At 43.3% G+C, this 21,085-nt stretch overlaps 1 long non-coding RNA gene across 1 annotated transcript; it reads right to left on the bottom strand.

The window, feature by feature from the left end:
* Positions 1 to 1,711: 1,711 nt before the first annotated feature.
* LOC122464055 lies at positions 1,712 to 21,085 on the bottom strand. Its single transcript, XR_006287904.1, has 3 exons — positions 20,847 to 21,085; positions 2,709 to 2,791; positions 1,712 to 1,848 (listed from the first exon to the last, which is right to left on the bottom strand). It is a non-coding gene; the product is annotated as an uncharacterized LOC122464055 (long non-coding RNA).

Below are 21,085 nucleotides of genomic sequence, written 5' to 3'. Positions count from 1 at the left end.
GTCAACTGAAACAATTTGCAAATTCAGGTCAGTTTCAGTGAATTGTTTCAGTCAGGAAAAAGAATTTCAGAAAGGTCAGAACAGTTCATTTCTGGAATGAAACATTTCAACTTTTCTTTTTTGGAAAGGTGTTTCATTTCAGGTTTTCCCTCAATGGTAGTTAAAAACACTTAACACCTCTCAAAATCAAAATGAAATTGACATTTTGGTTCATAGAAACATTTTGTTTCTGGTTGACCCAAAGCAATTCCCCCGCCAATTTTTTACTTTGGCAATTGAATCAAAAAAATCAGTTATTCATACTGCCCTATTCATAAAGCATTTGATATAAAGAACAACCCTCATGGTGGCTTTGCTGATCAGGGCACCCACCCCAGGGGTGTAGGGATCTGTTTTGCGTCCTCCACACTCCTCCCATTAAAGCATACTTCTTCTAAAATGTTAAGTAAAACATCCCATGGGCATACGCAGCAAGGGTTTGCTACTGGTGCATGTGACCTTTCCGATATCCATTATCAGAGAGTCTCCCTTTGTTCCTCTTGGACTCCTGACAGTCCACTCCCCCACTTCCCACCCTGACTTCCACTTCATTGTTGGTATCTCTATACAACAGCTGTTTAAAATAACAGTTTACTTCCCAGCTCAGGTATAGATACATGAGCTAGCACACTAAAAATAGCAACATAGTCACCGTGCACAGGTGGCAGCTCGGCCTAGCCACCAGTGTACACACCCAGGAGGTTGGAAGGGATTGTATCTGGACAGCTGGCCCAAGCGGCCGCCTGTGTCACCATCCCACACTGTTATTTTTAGGCACTAGCTCAAGCAGAGCTAGTGTGTGTATGTCTACCCACACTGAGAATCATACCTCCCAGCTGCTGCGTGGATGCACCCTTTCTGTGTTAGCTACATTCAGATGAGAACACCTGCACAGGACCCACCACCAGAAGCCATTCAAATGCTGTTTTATTCATAGGCCAGAAGGAGCAACCCTTCCCTCCTGGATTTCTTATGGGTTTTAAAGAATATCTTTTCCCCAACAATTGCAAAATAGAAAAGTTCTGGCTTATAAAATACTATTCTCCTTCCCTCCCCCAAACATGCTCCAAAATATCCCCCCTGCCCTGATCTTTACTGAGTACAGTTACATGTTGTCATATTGCTTGCTAAGTTCTCCAGTTTCAGTGGTTGTTTTAAAAATACTGCTACTCCGGTATTTAGAACTGTTTGCAATTTTTTTCTTTTAAAACAATTAAATGTTTGACATATGTTTAAGGAAGTGTGTGCGTGTGAGAGAGAAAGAGATGGGGGCGGGGTGGCAAATAGAGGAGATCGTGTGGGAGTGGATGTTAAGTGATTTCCTGTGTCTGGTAGATCATGTGGAGAGCACAGGCTGGATATTTGGGGTTTTCCCCAGCAGCTATAGGAACAGGCAGGTCATGACTTCCTTTAGTCAAGTGCTCCCTCTCACAATTTCTGGAACTCTCCCTTGTCTTTAGTTCCCTCTACCTGAGCCACAAAACCTCTTGCAAACAGCCAATGCCAGGCTGTTAGGAACTGGCCAGTTTCCTGTGGGTTACTCTACTCATTTTTCAATTTTCTCTAATTGTAAAGAATTGTTCATTGATACAGTGTATTGTTAGTCTAAATATTATCATATGTTATACTGGTTTCTTGTATTTAAAAATAGCTTTCAAAATAGCAAGAGTTTGATGCTTAGAATTGTGGGTTACAATTTAAACATAAAAACATATTTTAAACAGATAAAAACAGGTTGATCTGATGAAAATAAAGCATGCCTTCCACTTCACTCAGTATCTGGTTAATTTGTGTTCTGCCACATACAACCTGGAGAAAAAAAAGCAGAAAAAATAGTTGTGTTTTTAAATTTTTTTAGATGTATACAATAGTGCAAATGTCCGAGATGTTTTAGATTTTTTTTTTGTCCAAACAATTCTCTTTTTCCTCAGACTAAGCAGAAGAATTTTTGCCTAGAAGGAATTACTGAGAAAGTTAGGGGTTGAAAATATGGGCTGTGTCATGGGGCGTATCACTCACCACCAGACTGGCACCTCCTCCTGGTCACTCTGGGAATTAACTTGACGGTATCCACCCGTCCATGGTCTGCACACCATCCCTCCATCTCTGCATCTGCTTGAAGCCCCTCTCACAGCTTCAGGAACAGCAGTGCCCTCTTCGTAACTCAGCTCTCCTGCTGTGTTATCTGTGTTTCCCCCTTCTGGGGATTAGCGTCGCAATCAAATAATCATGCCACTTCCCTGCGGCAAGTGGCAGGGAACCAGGCCTGCCCACTACTCCGGGTTCCAGCCCAGGGAACCTGTGGGATAGCAGCCTCCTGCTGCGCCTCTAGATCCTCTCAACGCTGCTACAATCCCCTGGGCTACTTCCTCATGGCCCCAGCTCCTTCTTCACCCTTGCCTCAGGGCACTCAGCTGTTCAACCCCTGCAGCTCACCAGGAGCTCCCCTGGGCCCTGCCAGCAACTGGTCTATCAAAGGTGCTTCCTATTCTCACAGCCTCTCAGGAACACAGTGCCCAATCCTTGAGCACCCAGCAACCACTGACCTCAACTCTGACCTGCAGCTCCTTTTATGTAAGCTTGCTAGGCCCTGATTGGCTGCTGCTTGCAGCCTCTCTCCTATTGGCCGCACCCCAGGCAGCCTCTCTAGGTCACTCAGAAGGACTCACCTCGACTGCTGCCTGTTAAGGTTAATGCTTTTTGCTCCTTTTGTTGGGCAGATGCCCCATCACAGGTTGGAACAGAAAGTCTCCTGCAGCCAACAAGGGAGATATTATTATTGGATTTCCAGACAAAAAAAAAAAAGCCAAAAAACCTAGAATTATTTCTTGTAATTTTAGCTAGTGATTTCCCTGCCAACAAAAATGACTTTTTCAATCTTGACTAACAGCTAACTGGGAGGATTTCAAAGCACTTTATTAATTAGCATAACTATTACTATAATATGAATATTAACAACAAAAAAGGACAAACTGAAAAAGTACCATACATCTCTTCTGTAATGCTATATCTACTCTCCTTCAAAATGTAACGACCACCTCTGCCAACAACAGACCCCAAGAAATTTAATACATAGAAAACAAGATAATGATATAGCTAAATACAGCACAATAATATCCCTTCAGTAAATTATTCTCGTTAGGGCTTTGTCCCAAGTAATGAAACTTCCACACTTTCCTAAGAATCTCACTGATATTGCACCTCAATTTTACTTTACAGAATTTCCATAGTTATTGCACCAAGTAGCTAATTTTATAAATTGTCATTTCCCCGCTCCTATTTGTTTTTATCAGATTCTCTGTAGAAATGTGTAGAGACTGTGGGAAACTGTGTGGGATTGAGGTCCAGGAAGCAAGCATTCAAGAAGCAATAGAAGAGCCAGATTTTTTTCAGCCCAGAACAATACCTTAATGCAGGAAAAACCAAAGAGTTCAAGCATGTTCACCAAACAGGCTTTCCTAAACTCCCCTATCACTAATTACAGTGGGTGCTGAGGGAATGTATGGTTTTGCCATTGCAAACTGGAGCCATATTTTTTCTTTCTTCCTTGTTGTCAAATTACAATATCTGTGTTCACAACACAGGAATGTAGACAACAAAAGTGTATTATATACCATCTATTGCATGGCTTTAACAACCCATACAATTTGAGAGTAGCATCAGATTTGTCACAGCAAATGGCTCCAGCTGTTCTGTGAAGATTTGGTTTTTAAATCCAAAGAGGTGTTCCTAAATAAAGCCTGGATTTGAATTCTTTTGCCCAGGGAAATATTTACAAATATGCAGTTGGTAAAAGTGTTTTGCTTATGCATTGTGCATAATGACTGGCTTTTCTATTTTCCTCTTTGTTCCCTGCATAAATAGATCTAGCATTTTCTAACTATCCTGGCTGAAAATCTCACAGGCCATTTGAAACTATTGGAAAGCGTTAGAGATAGTGTGTTTTTTCTTTCTAAAGGAAAGGGAAGTCTCATCTGAAATAATGATAATTAATTGTTAGAATGGCAGGCACTATACAAGTTATTAGAGTTTAATAAAACACTCTGATTTGTTATTTTACCTTATTAAAATATTAAGAGAGACCAAGGGGGTAGAGGCAGGGAGATAATGCAGAGCTGGAAAACAGAATGTGAATGTTCCTGAGTGCTTTGGATTTCAACTTACTTTTTCACTTTTTTTATCTTTATTGTTTCTCTTAGCTGAGAACGCAGGGACAGTAATGCGCCTAAAAAGGGAGTGGTTACAAACTGCCATATAATTAGGCTTAGCAGAATTCAATTTTTGTTATACTTTTGACAGATGATATCAATGCTTATTTTTAAACATTTTTTTAAAGATTTTTATCAATTTGAATTTTCATAGTTGCAGGAAATTATGGGGGAGGAGGGTCAGATAGCAGTTGAGATTCAAAAAGTTAAAGCTTTATAAACCATTAACACAAAAATTGTCAACATCATATGTGAAAATATACAAAGTAAATATCCTGAAGTCAACAAATACCTTTTTTTAAAATTATTCATTTGCTTGTCCATTTGTAACAAGCCTAATACAAAAGCCTAAATCACTGAATTTTGACTCCAAGAAGTTCAAGTGGCATTTTTCTTCCTTTGTCCATCTGTAAATTTCAGTTATTATCAACAGAAATATTTTTTGTCAGTTATGAGAGTATGGGGAGGTCAACATTTACCAATAATTTATTCCAAGCCTACATATAATACAGATAAGTAAAATTCAGTTTGGTTTTGTTTTGAATTACAGCACTCAACCTTCACTGTATTTTGGGTGCCTCCAGGGGTGCCCATGTTTCCTGTGTGCTCACACCTGTACTGGCTTTACCCTTTATTGCTGAAGCCTAAGCCCCAGAAATGGGAAAGGATGAGGGATCTTTAGGGCTACTTCCCTTAAAGAAAAGTCTACTGGTTTGTCACAGACCTTCATAATCTGCCTGTTGAAATTTTCACCTTGAAAAGAGGACCAGAAAATCTGACAGTCTGTCTTTTGTAGCTGGTCAATAATTTTCTAACAGAACAGTTTTCCATTGGAATTTTGCTGATTCCATGAAATAGAAATGTTCGGGGAACTATGACATTCTGTGGTGCAATCCAGACCAGTGAGGGGCTGTGTCACCCCTACCCTGCAACCTGGGGTGCCTCACAATGATCTGCTTGGGTCTCCCACAAACAGGCAAACAGCATGCAGGTCACACCCTGAGTGTCTACGTATAGCTACAGCTCTGGTCCAACAACTCTGACCCCAGCAGCCTGTCAGCAGAACATGAACCATACTCTGGCTGCCAGCAGCCTTGGTTACTACCTGCTGGATGCCCCCAACACACTCCTAGTCCCAGGTCTTTTTAAAAAAAGTGTGTCCTGTACTGTCCAGCCCTCTGTTTTGATTAAAAAATAAACTCTTTATTTATTTTTATTTAACTACAAAGAGAGAGGTTTTAAGTGAGTACAAGTACAAGGCATCAAAGTCAGAAATGGTTACAAGAGAAACAAAGATAAAATGCTTCCTACTATTAAACTTAACCTACTAGACTTGGTTCAAAATAAAATTCCTACCACGTGCTCCCAGCAACAGAGCTGACCACTTTTCATGCCAGGATCTCTCCCAAAGTCAAATGGACCAGTTTCTTTTGTCTTCTTAGGTGAAAGAGCAAGAGATGGAGAGAGAGAGATACCTTGAAGGGTTATTGCCCTTCCTGTTATAGTCCTTTGAAACACATTTTCCTGAGGGTTACCCCTAAATAAAGTTCATTCCATTTTGAGATTGGAGTCATGGAGTCTCATGGTGAAAGAGGTTTCATACTGTTTGCTAAGATGCATATCTGTTTGTTCCTGACCCTCTTCCTTGACAAAGAATGGCCACTTGATAGGTGATTGCCCATCAACTTTGATGACAACAGGCTGGAGACATCAGCTTATCCTATGTCTTTGACAAACAGATTTATCTACACCCCAGACTTGTCTGATAAACACACTTCAGTCATGATTTCAGATTATATTCATAACTTTACATGTACTGTTGCTACACACATTTGATTAAGATATTGACCAGTGAATTATTATTATCCAAATGATACCTCACAAGGCATGTTTTTACAAATATTATTACAATAATGTTTAGGGTGTGAATACGGGGGTGCATTCAGTCACAGAAATGTATTGAATGCCAAAATTTTCACAGGAAATTATCAAAACATTTCATTTTGATGTTATTGTTACAACTTTTTAACATTATAAGTGTAATATAATATAAAAGTTGAGATGATAGAGTTGAAACAAAATGTTTCAACCTGAACAAAATATTTCATTCTTACTGTTTTCATAAGGTTAAAATGAAATATTTTTGGAATAATACAGAGTCCAGGAAAGCATTAAGTGAGCACGATGAGAAGAGGCAGGATGCAATGCTGAGGCTAATGGGGGAGCAAATAGACATGCTCAGGTGTCTGGTGGAGCTGCAGGAAAGCCAACAAGAGCACGGACCGCTGCTGCATCCACTGTACAACCGCCTGCCTTCCTCCCCAAGGTCCATATCCTCCTCACCCAGATGCCCAAGAACGCGGGGGGAGGCTCCGGGAACCCAGCCACTCCCCTCCAGAGGATGGCCCAAGCAACAGAAGGCTATCATTCAAACAGTTTTGATTTGCAGTGTGGCTACAGTAAGCAATGTGCCCTTGTCCTTCCCTCCTCCCCATCCCACCCAGGCTACCTTATCAGTTATCTCCCTTTTTTTAATTAATAAAGAAAGAATGCATGGTTTCAAAACAATAGTTACTTTATTTCCTTTGCCAGCTGTGATCGGAGGGGGGAGGGTCTTTGGCTTACAGAGAATTAAAATCAACAAAGGGAGCGGGTTTGCATCAAGGAGAAACACACACAACTATCACTCCATAGCCTGGCCAGTCATGAAACTGGTTTTCAAAGCCTCTCTGATGTGCAGCGTGCCTACCTGTGTTCTTCTAATCACCCTGGTGTCTGGCTGTTCAAAACTGGCAGCCAGGTGATTTGCCTCAACCTCCCACCCCACCATAAACGTCTCCCCCTTACTCTCACAGATATTATGGAGCACACAGCAAGCAGTAATAACAATGGGAATATTGGTTGAGCTGAGATCTAATCTAGTCAGCAAACAGTGCCAGTGAGCTTTTAAATGTCCAAAGGCACATTCTACCACCATTCTGCACTTGCTCAGCCTATAGCTGAACTGCTCCTTACTACTGTCCAGGCTGCCTGTGTATGGCTTCATGAGCGATGGGAGCAATGGGTAGGCTGGGTCCCCAAGGATAATGACTGGCATTTCAACATCCCCAACAGTAATTTTCTGGTCTGGGAAGTAAGTCCCTTCTTGCAGCTACTCAAAGAGTTCCTAAAGATGGGAGTGTCATGCACCTTTCCCAGCCATCCCACGCTGATGTCGGTGAAATGTCCCTTTTGATTCACCAGTGCTTGCAGCACCATTGAGAAGTACCCCTTGCATTTTACGTACTGGTTGGCAAGGTGGTCCGGTGCCAAGATAGGGATATGCGTTCCGTCTATCACCCCACCGCAGTTAGGGAAACCCATTGCAGCAAAGCCATCCGCTATGACCTGCACATTTCCCAGAGTCACTACCCTTGATAGCAGCTGGTCAATGATTGCATTGGCTACTTGGATCACAGCAGCCCCCACAGTAGATTTGCCCACTCCAAATTGATTCCCGACTGACCGGTAGCAGTCAGGCGTTGCGAGCTTCCACAGGGCTTGTTAGGATATAGATATTCAGGCCTGTCTGTAAAGGCCTATACTCTAAGAATTTAGGTGTATTCTTATTACTTAGCTAGTTATAGAGGTATAAAAGAACCAAAATCATTGTCTGCTGGTGTAAGAGCCTTCTCTTACTGTGACAGTCTGAGGCCCTGTTCTTAGGCTAAGGCCTCTGGCTAAGCAGCAGAGGCAGCCATAAGCTGGGAAGCGAATGGTCACATCTTTACATTCCAAGCTAGTCACATTGAACTCAGGTGCTATTGGGCTGTTATGTCCTGATATGCCTATCCTGTCCTGATAACGCCTATCGCCTCCAGAGAAAGGGAAGTGCCTAGAAAATGTAAAAGGAAACTTAGTTTGATAGCATCCTGTCTGGCAAGAACTCACTTATCAATAGCTGGGATGTGAAATCCTCATTTCTGTTTCAGAGTAGCAGCCATGTTAGTCTGTATTCGCAAAAAGAAAAGGAGTACTTGCGTAACCTTAGAGACTAACAAATTTATTTGAGCATAAGCTTTCGTGAGCTACAGCTCACTTCATCGGTTGTTCTATCACTGTAGACCCCATTTCCCTATTGTTTGTCTGTATAATCTCTGTCTGGTTTTGTGATTGTTTCTGTCTGCTGTATAAACATTTTTGCTGAGTGTAAACTAATTAAGGTGGTGGGATATAATTGGTTAAATAATTATGTTACAATATGTTAGGATTGGTTAGTTAAATTTCACGAAAATGATTGGGTAAGGTACAGCTATGCAGAACTCAAGTTTTACTATATAGTCTGCAGTCAATCAGGAAGTAAGGGAGGGAATGGGGGTGGGGAAATGGGAATCATGTTTTCCTAAGGGGGAAAATGGGAACAGGGACACAGGTCAGGCTCTGTGGTGTCAGAGCTGGGAAGGGGGACACTAAGGAAGGAAACTGGAATCATGCTTGCTGGAAGTTCACCCCAATAAACATCAGATTGTTTGCACCTTGGACTTCGGGTATTGTTGCTCTCTGTTTATGCGAGAAGGACCCGGGAAGTAAGTGGCTGAAGGAATAAGCTCTCTAACAGGGCTATTGCCACTCGCTTCTCAACTGTCAGGGCGGCTCTCATCTTGGTATTCTGCCCTTCAGGGCAGGGGAAAGCAACTCACAGAGTTCCAGGAAATTGGCCTTACGCATGTGAAAGTTTTGCAGCCACTGGGAATAATCCCATATCTGCAATGCTATGAGGTCCCACCAGTGTCTGCTTGTTCGCCGGGCCCAGAATCGGCGTTCCACGGTATCAACCAGCCCCACTGCTGCCATGATGTCCCAATTGCCACATCCCGTGCTTTCAGGAACTTCTGTGTCCATGTCCTCCTCACAATCGTCCTCGTGCTGGGGTCTCTTAGCCAGGTTCTGCACGTACTGCAGGATAATGCGCAAGGTGTTTACAATGCTTGCAACAGCAGCGGTGACTGAGCAGGTGCCATGCTTGCCATGCTATGGTATCTGCACAGGTAACCCAGGAAAAAAGGTGCAAAATGATTGTCTGCAGTTGCTTTCATGGAGGGAGGGGAGACTGATGACATGTACCCAAAACCACCCGCGACAATGTTTTTGCCCATCAGGCATTGGGAGCTTAACCCAGTATTCCAGTGGGCAGCAGAGACTGCGGGAACTGTGGGATAGCTTCCCACAGTGCACTGCTCTGTGAGTCGATGCTAGCCATGGTAGTGAGGACACAGTCCACCGACTTAATGCGCTTAGTGGGGACATACACAATCGACTGTATAAAATCGCTTCTATAAAATCAACCTAATTTCATAGTGTAGACATGAGACTTTTCAGCTTGGAAAAGAGACGACTAAAGGCAGATATGATAGAAATATAAAAATCTATAAAATTTTTCTATAAAATCTTCACCGCTGTGAAGAAAGTGAATCAGGAAATGTTTACTCCTTTACATAAAACAAAAACTAGGAGTAAGCCAATGAAATTAGTAGGCAGCAGGTTTAAAATGAACAAAAGGAAGTACTTCTTCACACAACACACAGTCAATCTGTGGAACTCTTTGTCAGGGCATGTTGTGAAAGCTAAAAGTACAACAGGGTTCTAAAAAGAACTCGTTAATTTCCTGAAGAATAGGTCCATCAATGATTACTTTCCAGGAAGGGCAAGAATACATCACCATGCTCTGAATGTCCCTAGCCTCTGTTGGCCAGAAGCTGGGAGTGGACTACAGGTGAAGGATCACTTGGTGATTGCCTATTCTGTTCATTCACTCTGAAATACCGGGCACTGACCACTGTTGGAAGACAGGATACTGAGCTAGAAAGACCATTGGTCTGACCCAGTATGGATGTTCTTATGTTCTGTTATGTGCGGGGAGTTATGTGTGTTAGCTGTGGGAAAGGGATTGACAAACAGGTGACTTTTATATATATATGTTTAGAACTAAAAACTGCAAACTAGACAAGAAATAACTAACTGCACCTTAAAGAGTCCGGGGAGCAAAATATTTTCTGCCTTTCTGGGCCTCTGATAGGCAGCTGGAGTTGTGTGGGTGAGGGAGGGTGTGTAGTCACTTTTTATGTTCATGACTCTTGCAATTGTTTCTTTTGAAAAATAAACAAACCCAGAGTTTCTCTTTAGTGGGGCTTTGAGTTTAGTGCAGATACTACCAACCTCTCTACTGTTAAATTAGCAACAACAAAACAACAAAAATTACCCCACTCTTTAACGTCCAATTACACTGACACTAGAAACAAAAAAGCCTAGAGTCACACTACTACATTAATTTGCTGTCGTTTATTTCATCATTTTGCTGAGTCTTTGATTGCAGTCCTGCTAATGGAGTTTATTACCCTGACAAAATCAGCTGTGGTGCTGGAAGAATGAATATAATCTCTCATGGTTTTCTTTTCCCTTGGAGGCAACTAGTCAAATAGACAGGCCTTTTATATTGCAACTTCCTGTAGCTATTGTGAATTGCATTTACCACTCTGGTGCTACAGTAAGAATTAAACTGCTGTCTCTGGAGCAGAGTTCAGATGCTCTCTTGAAGCACAGTGAGCCTCTGAAACACCCAGAATGACACACACAGCTGTGATATTTCATGTCTAGTGGAATCATTTTTGGAGTGAATTTTTAGTGTTCATGAAAGTGAGGGCCTCATATACTTGGTAGGAGGCAGATTATGATGCTGCTACACTTGCCTCCTTCAGCTCTCTTCTCAAGACCAAATGCTTCTGTTACACCTTGTGACCCTAAGGGCACCCCACTTCTAGATGCCAATGGGCTCCCTGGTGAGGAACAGTAAATCTCAGCTGGCCTGACCAGCTCAGTACTTATTTTTCATATGTATTTAAAAGGTGTCTTGTAATATATTATTTGAAAACTAATAGCACACATCATTAATGTCACTGTAAATGTATGTGAAAATTATATGATATGTTTGTTGAAGTCAGTAAAAAGACAAAGGAGGCAAAACAGGTGTTTTTCCCCAGACAGAGGAGAAAAGAAACCACCACTTTGGCTCAATTGCAAATCAAGCCAGATGTGACCAGACACAAGGACAATGGGCTATTCATTTGCATCGGAGATTGCAGGAAGATTATAATGTACAATACAGAGGACTCCAAAACTAACATGGCGTCAGCTCCCTAGTGGACACAGAAAGCTGAGCCCCCAAGAGCGGTTCCTGGCTTTGAAGACAAAGAAACTTTGGGGCCATAAGGACCTGCTGAAAGACGTTAGGGTATCCATCACCTGAGAGAACAAAGCAGCCAGCACTTTGTATCTATGAAAGATGGGACCTGCTAAAAACAGGCTGGCAAATGCTGACAACTTGGTATGAGTAAGAAACTGTTAGGCCAGCGTTTCCCAAACTCTTTTGGCCATGGAACACCTGCTATATATTTACGGAACACTTCTCATATTATTTTGTAGTCGTTTTGGTTTTCAAATTAAAAAATTGCGTTATTTATGCTCAAATATATTTTATTTTATAAAATAAAGCAAAAATACAAATTTAAAATAACTTGAACTAACAATTTCTAACTGGAAAGCGCGTATAAAGTAGTTCAAAAATCAAGTGCAAGACCCTTTATTTTAATTACGATTCTTTCACGGAACACTTATTCACATCGTGCAGAACAGAGTTTGGGAAACGCTGCATTAGGCAAAGCTAGGGCTTGCTAGAATTAAGTTTTAGATACTAGAAAGCATGTTATTTTTTGTTTTATTTGTAACCCTTTCATCCCTCTTTCACTCTTCCTTGACATCACTTAACTCTGTTCTTTGTTAATAAACTTATTCTTAGTTTTACTGCAGACCATCTCAGTACTGTGTATTAAGGTGGCGTATATAATCCCAGCTGAGCTAACAAGCTGTTGTGTACACTGGCTCTTTGGAGGCAGCAAAGCTGGCGTTACCTCTGTGAACATCCGCTCAGAGAGACTGGACACAGCAGGGGAGATGGTTTTGGGGAAACTCGAGACTGGAAGGGGGGGCTGTTGTCACCCTGCAAGGAGTAACCAGGCTGGTGGAAGCCAGGGTGAGACTGTTGTACAGGGAGCAGGCTGCTGGTGTCAGGGTTCTGAGCCAGAGCTGCACAGCACAGAGGTCCCCCAGGTGACAGGCAGGCAGTGACAGAACCCCTTACTGGTCCGGGTGAACTCCAAAGCATCACACACCTACTCAAATTTGGGCAACTGATAATGGATAGGTTAAGGGGATGTGAAGCAAAAAGCAAACAGAGCATACTTAATGCATCTCATAATTATAAATATCATTCTTATTCCCAGACAAAAGTGCAATAAACGACTTAAGGTTGAGAATATATAAGAGTAATTTAGGGTAAAATACACTACAGGGAAGGTAATTATCCAAAGCCCAAGCATTATAAACCCAGGAAATTCAGAGTTCAGACCAACCATGAAAGGAATCCAAATATGTTGAGGCACGCAGGTGCAGAGGCAGGGGATCCAGGGAACCTTAACTCTTTTCTGAAGCAACACCACCAATACATTGTGAGCGTGTGTGTAGGGTGTATGTGTAATACATCTCAATATGAGGAGTATTAGCCAATTGCTCGATTACGATAAAGGCATTTTGATGTGAGCTCCTAGCTTAGATTAAACTGATTTTTAGAAAACATTTGATCTCTTTTTCATTCCTCCCACCCCGAGGCTGTTGCTCTGCCCTCTCTAACAGCTAACTGCACTGTCCCGGTCTAAAAAAAAAAAACCATCAACTTGTAAAACCTGTTGGGAAAGTAGGGCCCAACTCACCTAGTGGCTGGTCCCCCCGAAAGCCTAGTGCTTCAAGTGGGGCATCTATAGGTCCAGGGTTCAAAGCCTGCTGCTGACTCATGTTGGGGGTTTTATAGGTGAATGTAATAGAATTTTTTAAAACCTAGTTTAATTCACACAGGGAGCAAATATCCTTTAAAATAGGTGTGGGGGGTGGGGTGTTAAAGTTTATTATAGCTTGTAAATTATGGTGTGATGCTCTAAAATGCAGGTATTTCACATGTCACACATTTTGCTTGCACATGTCCCACAGCAGCAGGTTTGAAGGTTGAGCCATATACCACACACTGCCTGGGAGAGGGGAACCCAGAGGCAGAGGGAACATCGGAGATGGACCTGCTTGCAGAGTGCAGGCAAGCACTCCTGCTGAAGCCATTCCTGGCTATATCCAGTTTCCAGAAGTGCAGGAGCAGCTGTAATGTTCTTTGGAAAGTGGATGGTGGTTCAGACTCTTTCATGGTCCTTCAGCTGCTAGGCTATGTTATAACTGATAAATATGGCAGGTTGCTCTTGCAGTACTTGCTTTCTGTAGCTTGTAAATGGCGATAACATGTTATAGATGTAAAGACCTTCTGAAGGCACAACACAGCCTCTCCCACCCTTCAAGGCAGTGGATACAGCCAGCAGTGAGATTGGCTGTGCAGTTTCCTTCTGATTCCCCAGCAAATGCAGCAACCTTTCCTCCCTCCATTACCCTGAAGAGCTACCCTCTGAGGTACACAAATAATAATTAATATATGCCCACACTCTCTCCCGCTACCCCTGTAGCTCCTGTTGTTAGTGCATATATAGCATGTAATCCTCACTGTGCCCCTGTACAGGCAGCATAATCCACAATGGCCAGCAAGAAGAGCCTACTAGCGATAGGGGAGGTGAGATGTGCTAGGGAGAAGGTTTTTTTATTGTTGTGGTGGTGGCAATTTATATACAAAGTGGAAACTTACTAGCAGGTCCTCTGTCTCTTTCTAAACAAGACTACCTTTGGCTACTAATCTCAACAGTCTCCCTTAGCCCAACGCACTCATCACTTTTTCAGCTGACTATCGTCAACCAGGGGAGTTTTCTTTATTTCTGAAAATGCTTCCAAAGGTTTAAAGTAAATTCTGGAACAGGAATTTGGAGGATTGAAAGCAAATGCTATAAAAGCAAGGACTCTTTCCCCATCCCTGCACCCAGTATTCAAGAAACTATGCATCAGGGCTGACACTGGTTTAAAACTCGGATCAGTGGACATTCCCATTGCCGTGACATAGCTGGTCAATTGATGGAACTATGAGCTCCTGCCCTTCCCACATTTTATTTTTCAACTATGGGTATGTCTACAGTGCAAAAAAATACTTACTATTAACTTGGGTTAGTTAACTCAGATTAAAATAGCAGTGAACAGTGACTAAACTCAGATTAAAATAGCAGGTCGGCTGGGCGGCCGATTCTCCTGCTTGCAAATCCTTCTGTGAAGTCTACCAAATACTCCTGCTGCACTTAGAAAGTGATCTTAACACGGAAGGGCCAGGGGAATGTGAAAAGGTAAAATGGATCAGGACCCCAGACACTGTGCTGCAGGATTCCCTTTGACAACAGAAAATAGTTGGAGGGAGCAGGGTGTGTCCCCGGAAATGCAGCATGCCACAGGGGAATTTGTAGCAGTGCATACACTCCTGTCCCCAGTCAGGGTATGGTGCTATTCATACATGGTGGCCTACTGAAAGCCCAAAGCTGCCATACACACAAAATGACCATACAATCCCCATATGCAGTCAGTGACAATAGAGCCATTTCTAACTACAAGAGTCTCATTGTCCAGGGAGTTTAAGATCTCCATTATGTTCAAATAGCCTCATTTTTGTATCCAATGGTATGGCACATTCAGAACTTTTAATCAGCTGCCAGAAATCAAATTCCATTCACAATGTAAGTGAAGCAATCACTTTTCATGTAGCTTTATAAACCAGGCCATGGATGAATTTGACCTGCATGTGTGTTTGCGCTTTAACTGATAAAGTTGTTTGGTAAGTCATTTAGTTAGTGAACCATCAACAAATTCTGAAAGCCACTAATCCAGGGATTTCCCTACAATGCCAGCTCTGCCATAACTCCCAGTGGTCAAAAGATGCAGATAAAAACCTAATGAGTCCTCACATTCTTCTAGATAGGAACTGGCAGACTGGATCAAGCCTTAGGTCTATCTAGTACCCTATCCCTGTCTCCAACAGCAGTCAGCACCAGATGCTTCAGAAAAAGGTGCAAGAACCTCATAGTAGGATAGTCTGGCTCCTACATTAGGTTTCATCCTAATTGCTAATAGTTCAAGATTGGTTTCAATCCAGAAGGATAAGGTTTAATACCTCTTCACCAATTTTTGTTAGCAGTGACAACCATAACTGGGTATACTTGGTACCCATAAAAGTACCCAGTCCCTTTTTGAAATTTGCTAAGTTCTTGGCCTCAGTGACTTCTTGTAGCAATGAGTTCCACAATCTAATGATGCATTGTGTGGACTTCTTTTCCTCTTATCAGTTTTGAATTTGACATCTACAGCAAGGCTTCCCTTGTCCAGTTTCAGGCCCAAGTGTTGCCTCAGTTTCCCCTTTTTAAAGCTTTTCCTCCAGGCTCACAATCCTCCTAGCTGGGCCTTCTTACCCATCAGGCTCCTGGTTCCTGCATGCCCCTCAACTGAGACTTAGCCCTCAACAGTTCCTGCCCTGCTAGATCCTTCTGCCTAGGAGCTCTGGGCAATTGTTACCTGCCCTCTACCTAGTAAGCTCCCTTCCCAAACTCTCCCTGGGTCAACTCAGGCTGTCTTTATAGTCCCTCAAAGGACTGTTTTCTACCCACAGGCTCATCCTCATCACATGATTGCTTATGTCATTTCCTTTACCTGAGGAGGAAGCCTAAGCCTGGTACAAATGAAACTGAAACCCAACCCCGTTAGAGGGCCAGCTCCCCTGTGACAACACCTTTTAATTTAATTGAATGATCCCTTGCTCTTGTGTTATGAGATAGAGGACTTTATTCTCTATATCTGCCTTGTCTACATCAGTCATTGTGTTACATGCCTTATCCTGAGAGGGACAAGCTTCCACAGAGCTCTTCTTCAGCTCTGGGAAAGTGTGACAGCTAAATAGAAGGATGGAACTGATAAGGAGTTGTCATAAATATAAAGGGAAGGGTAAACACCTTTAAATCCCTCCTGGCCAGAGGAAAAACCCTTTCACCTGTAAAGGGTTAAGAAGCTAAGATAACCTTGCTGGCATCTGACCAAAATGACCAATGAGGAGACAAGATACTTTCAAAGCTGGAGGTGGGGGAGAAACAAAGGTTCTCTCTGTCTGTGTGATGCTTTTGCCGGGAACAGAAAAGGAATGGAGTCTTAGAACTTAGTAAGTAATCTAGCTAGATATGCGTTACATTCGGTTTTGTTTAAATGGCTAAGAATATAAGCTGTGCTGAATGGAATGTATTTTCCTGTTTTTGTGTCTTTTTGTAACTTAAGTTTTCGCCTAGAGGGATTCTCTGTTTTGAATCTGATTACCCTGTAAGGTATTTACCATCCTGATTTTACAGAGGTGATTCTTTTACTTCAATTAAAATTCTTCTTTTAAGAACCTGATTGATTTTTCATTGTTCTTAAGATCCAAGGGTTTGGGGGTCTGTGTTCAACGATGCAAATTGGTGAGGATTTTTATCAAGCCTTCCCCAGGAAAGGGGGTGTACGGTTTGGGAGGATTTGGGGGGGAAAGAAGTTTCCAAGCGGGCTCTTTCCCTGTTATATATTTGTTAGACGCTTGGTGGTGGTAGCAATAAAATCCAAGGGCAAAAGGTAAAATAGTTTGTACCTTGGGGAAGTTTTAACCTAAGCTGGTAAAAATAAGTTTAGGTGGTTTTTCATGCAGGTCCCCACATCTGTACCCTAGAGTTCAGAGTTCAGGGAAGGAACCTTGACAGGAGTTAACACATGTTGCAAGAGAATGGGCAGTTAACACCTCTATAGTGGCAGCACAGAAGAGGGTTAGTGGGTTACAGATTGTTGTAATGATCCATAGAACCGGTGTCTTGATTAAATCCATGATTTCTAGGGTACAGGTACACTAGAGAGCTTACAGCAGCACAGCTGCACCAATGCGCAGGAGAAGTTCTCCTGCTGACATAACGCTGTCCACAGCCGCACTTATGTCGGTGTAACTCATGTTGCAACATAAGTTATACCAAGGTAAGCTGTAGTGTAGACATAGCCTTAGTGTCTTGCAGCATCATGAATTTAAGCTCATAGCTTTGTTTTTTGAAGGGGTCATGGATGTTTCCTTCAACGATGAGGACTGAGAGGTCAGATATAGAGCAGTCATTTTTTACCTCTATCTAGATATTATTGGGAGGGCCTGCTTTGTCACAGCTGTAGAGTCCACACTTGAATGGCCTACTAATAAATAAAAAGGAATAAAAACCACAATGAGTTTGCCAAGGAGTTTGGCAGAGCCAAGCAGCGGTCTGAATGATAATGGGAAGGAGCTGGGTTCAGCATGAAGTCACTTCAGGTCTCTTTCTCCCAAGGCCTCGAGGAAATATTTTTCTCACATACACATGAAAGATCACCAGTATTTACAGGAGCCTGCGAAAACATTCATTTACATAACCCTTGCAATGTGAGATTCACTGAGAACCAAACAGCCATGCAAATACCTGCATGCCATTAGGCACCGCAGCAAGTACTCTACTGAATGAAATGCTTACTCTGGATCGTGAAGTGTTTATCCGTAACTTTGGGAAAGAACCAGAAAGTCTGAGTTCTGTGTACATTAGGCAGCTGGTTGAATAGCCCTGGCCAAATAATTAAACAAGTTTTATTGTAATACATTAATCCACCGATTAATTGAATGATGGGAAAGAGCAGTAGGAAGAAGCCTTTCCTTTGCACTGTGAGGCATCTCCCCCAGATTTTTGAAAGGTGCACCTCACTTATGGAAAATGCAACCAATCACAATCTCACCACATCCAGCTACCCAAAATGAGCAGTCAACTCACAGCACATTGTGTAGATCTTCATAATAGGATGCTTTCTCTCCTTTCTTTCACATTTGTAGTTAACCATACTGACATTTAAAGGGTCAATCACTGGCATATGGGTTAGCACCTGTTGAAATGATCGGGGTCGTTCACACCTCAGAGCTATTGTTTCAGGCTCTGTGCAAATTCAGGATGATATTGCTGCATCTGTTCCATTTGAGTCATGTCTTGTAGGTTTTCTTCACAACCATAACAGCTGGAGACATACTTTTCTTTTAAATGAAATCTGAGATACTAGAGAACAATTAAAGGATCTATCTGCACCTTCCCTAGCTAACCTTTCATGCCACCCCAAGGGGAGGGATGCTCCAGACTTTGTCTTAAAATGTCTGAGTTTCCCCAACAGAAAGTTCTTCTCTGAGGGCCTCTGTTCATTGCCACGTGGGGGTGTCAAGCTCAGGAAACTTACCAAAGTGGTGTCTGTCAGAGCTGCACTCTAGTGACATTGACGTCTGAGTCAATTTAAGGAAGGGCACTGCCTGAGAACCTGTGTTCCTCCTCCTTCTCAGTGAAAAGCATAGGAACACACTGCCACAGGGGGTTTGCTTAGTAGGCCAGCTGAAGCCTCTTAATTTTACTCAAGTTACTTTTATTTTACTTCAGTTTGATTTAGCCAAGTTCATTTCCAGAAAGCTCTCCTCAAGCTGCACTGACCAGCAGCAAGCCCAAAAGGGGGGTTAAGAGATGCACCATTTGACCAGCAACATAGCCTCAGTCCAGCACATACAGTGGATGTTTGATGGGCCTAGGGGAGGCTTATATGTCGTGGTGATGCTCACAGCATCAGCAACTGGGGCTACAGGCCCATCTTTTTGTGGCTATGTCTACACAGAAAAAGCTGTATGCCACCTAGCCTATCTGCATCAGCTTGAATCCAGCTAGCACAAGTAACAAGAGCAGCGAAGGCAGCACAACACTGGTGTAATGGTCCTCACTTGGGGTCTGGTTGGGTAGCATGGCCTAGCGGTCATGGCCGCAACCCCTGACTGCCAAGGGGGATGTGGGGAAGGGAGCCCAGGCCCTCCCACTCCACCAGGCTCCAACCCAGGGCCCTTTGGGCGACCAGCAGTCTGGCAACCAAGGCTGCTTGAGGCTGTCCTCCTCTCTCTCCTCCAGGGTCAGCTCAGTCCAAGGCCTTCCCCTGGTGGGGAAAGCCAAACCAAAACAAGAAAGAGGGAGTTACCAACATCCAAGGTCATGGGATACTTCTCTGTCTGGTTGTCTCTGGGGTGGGTCCTCTCTTCCCACAGGGAGGGCCCCTTTGGACAGTTGTGTCAGAGCCTTTAGGCTTCCCTCTGCTCTGCTGGAGCTGTGGGCTGCAGGTCTGCTTCCCTCCAGCTCTACCACCCAAATGAGTTACTTCCCTGCCTCTTACTTCCTCCAGCAGATGGAACATTTGCTGCAGGTGTGGTGGGGCAGGGCTGGCCGAGTCCAAAACAATCCATTAATTCCTTGTTCCCCAGCATGGGGTTTGTACACCCCACCACAGCAGGCTTCCGCACAAGTGATACAAGTCCAGCGCTGACCCTGGCTATGTACTCAGCTCGCTAGTCTGCTCTGAAGCTGCACTGTGTTTTGAGATCTATATAAATCCTGAGTATTACTGTTATGTACCCTAGTTGGATTCAAGCTAGCTTCAGTAAGTTAGCCTAAGAACAGCTTTTGCTGTCTTGACATATGCCCTTTGTATAGGAGATGGCTGGGCAGAAAAATAATGCACTCTCTCCTCAGGAATAAGGGAAAACTAGGGGGAATCATAACAGGAGTTAGGCAATCTTACATGTTGGAAGATCAGGAGAGGCAAAAAAGAGCAACCAGTCGCAAATTGGCCAATATAGGTTTGCAGCCATGTGTCTTAGCCAAATTTTACGGGCTTGTCCCTGACAGCCATGCTGGTAAAAGTCCCTAAGAGGCCAGCCCTCCCTTAGGAAGGGTCAGTAAGGACCAGGCGGTCACAAAGAAAGGTCCTATTTCTGCTAAATCACCAATATGTTTGTGATCTGTAACTCTAAGCTACACAATATGGAGAAGTATTTAAAAGGCTGGATAAACACACACAGGCTAGAAATTCATATTAATGATCAAAAACAGTGGGGACTTTCAGGGTTCTATTCAGAAGCGATCTATAAGGTGCTATAGGTTAGGTCTCCTTAGCCTTACTTAGATTTCTCTCATCTACTTACATCTGCTCTGCCAATGTGCAAAGAAGCTGGGGAGCAGAAAGAAGGTGTTAGTTTAAGTTGGCTGGAGGCTATGTTAACTTACAAATTCTAGTATGGGCATAGTCATAAGGCAGCCCTGCCTGGAGCACCTTTCTGTGCCAGGCCAGAGCATGGCAGGCACTCCTGCCTCCGTTTCCCCTCTCAGGTGACCCAATAACTTTACTACAGGGTTCTTGTCTCAATGCTACCCTCCTTAGGACTAGGTTATTGTAATAAACCAGCCCTAAGAGTCCACAACAAAAGGCCCAAACATGTAGGACATTTCTTACTCCAGTGCAAGCAGTCATTAGAACTCAAGATGTCTCATCCGTCGACACCCTACATGCCACACACCAGCATTATCTACCACACGGAGGCACAGTCAGTCCTCTCCTGTCCTCCTACCAGGACAGCCACTCCCACCCTTCCAACTGGAATGCAACCCCCGCACCTCTCAGAAGCAATCCCCACAGTCTCTCTGCTGGGGAGATCTCTCATTCCCCTGGCCCACTCACGGTTTCTGAGAAGTCAGCAGGTAAGCTACTCCATTACTCCCTTGTCTTCAGCCCTCAGCTCAGAGCCAGCAAGGAATTCCCTCTGCTGTCTTCCACCCTCTCAAGACCTAGCTTGGGGATGCTAACCAGCAAACCCCACTTGCTGCTCTGCAGCCTTCTTCTAGGAATCACTTTCTGCTAGGACTCCTCCAGGCCCCTGGTCTCTGGCAACTCTCACCTACCCTTCCTGACTGGCCTCG

The sequence above is a fragment of the Chelonia mydas genome, chromosome 1, assembly GCF_015237465.2.
Source record: "Chelonia mydas isolate rCheMyd1 chromosome 1, rCheMyd1.pri.v2, whole genome shotgun sequence".
Taxonomy (NCBI): domain Eukaryota; kingdom Metazoa; phylum Chordata; order Testudines; family Cheloniidae; genus Chelonia; species Chelonia mydas.
This window is presented reverse-complemented; position numbering and strand designations above follow the sequence as displayed.